Below are 1,929 nucleotides of genomic sequence, written 5' to 3'. Positions count from 1 at the left end.
GTTTATCAGTAACAGACAGACAGAAGAACACAAATGCAGATGAGAAATGCAGTAAAAGCAGCTGTAAATGATCAGATGGTAATTCACTGATTTATCAAGACAAGCGAGAGAGAGATACGGATCAATACAGGAATCACGTCTGTGTGTCACTGATAGTATTGAGCCGCTGTTGTCATTTTACAGCACACTGGACAGAGATAATGGACGCCAGACGGACGTCAATTCACCGTTCACACACATCAGAACTCACACTGAATTCAGATCATTCAAAGTCATTTATTACATCATCAATACAAATCTGTTTACAAAAGCCTTCATCACATTTACAAGCGTTTACTGCAATACCCTTCACATTACAAGAGCTGCATGCTGCAAACATAACGTTTCTCTTCAGTATTCAAGTCTTGTTTTACATTCTTAAATCAACATGCATTTATCTGAGATGCAAAACTGCATATATAACAAGACTGATCAAATATGTGAAGTGAGTTTATCCTTAAAAATGCCAATGAGGTCAGAAAAATCTACTTAATTCAAAAGGAAAACAAGTTTATTTTTCTGACCCCATTGGCAGATATATGTTCATCTATTTAGCATAAACTCATTTTAATTTCATTTAAAGACTTTGTTTCTTTTATCATTTGCATCTCAAGTAAATGTATCTTGATTTTTAAATATTTTATACTAGAAAACAAGACAAAAATCCTGGAGAAGAGCATCATTTTAGCAGTGCAGTGAGACACAGAAACACAGATTATTATACGACACATGAAAACACCCATTCAGAGAACGCTAAAATAGTGTTCATGTCATTTGCATTTATTCATATGACTGACAAACAATCAGTAAAATTCCCAAAGAGTGTGTGTTTGTGTGTGATGACCGGATGAACATATGTGAGTGTAGCGTGTGCTCATGGGAAGTCGCGCATGTGTTCACCGCGGGCTTCAGCGCTGACCTACATCTGATTATTACTGCTGACAGAACATCCTTCTTCAGTCTTTGTCCCTGACCAACCAACTGTGACACACAGACACTGAAGAACACGCCAGCGACACACACATACAGCCTACACAGATGAGATGAGCTGGAGAATTCATATTCAATCACTAGTGCTCCTAGATTGTGTGTGTGTTGAGGGGAGTGTGTGCTCCTGGTTCTTTGCTAGTGATCAGATGCAGCATTTTCATCAGCTGGACCAGAAAACAGCTGAAAACCTCATAGACACACACTGAAAGAGGAACCTGAGATCTTATCAATTTAGAAACCACCCAGAACACCCTAGCAATATTCATGCATTATGTTTCCCAAAATGATCATAAACCTAACAGATCATGGTGCTTACAAGACTTGTGAGAAACATAATACAGGTATGTTTCTCTCTAAAATGACAGGAGATATTCTCAGAACATTCTGGTAAGGTTCTCCTGAGGTTACATTCTTGCAGAAACATTAATAGAATTTTCGAAGTTGTGTGGTCAAAAACAGAGTAGATATACATTGTTCATGGAACATTTTAATTGAAAGTTCATATAACGTTTTTTTAAATGTTCATATTTAAAGGATTAGTTTGTCCTTGTCATCCAGGATGTTCATGTCTTTCTGTCTTCAGTTGTACAGAAATTATGTTTTTTGAAGAAGACATTTCAGGAATGTTCTCCATATAGTGGACTTCTATGGTTCTTGTGAGTTTGAACTTCTAAAATGCAGTTTAAATGCAGCTTCAAAGGACTCTAAACAATCCCAGCCGAGGAAGAAGGGTCTTATCTAGCGAAACGATTGGTTATTTTCTGAAATAATTAGTATTTATATACTTTTTAACCTCAAATGCTCGTCTTGCTATTCTGTGTATTCCAGTTCAAGACAGTTAGGGTATGTTGAAAAACTCCCATCTCATTTTCTCCTCCAGCTTCAAAACCGTCCTACATT

Source organism: Garra rufa, chromosome 12 (genome assembly GCF_049309525.1).
Source record: "Garra rufa chromosome 12, GarRuf1.0, whole genome shotgun sequence".
Lineage (NCBI taxonomy): Eukaryota > Metazoa > Chordata > Actinopteri > Cypriniformes > Cyprinidae > Garra > Garra rufa.
Note: the sequence above shows the minus strand (reverse complement) of the source record.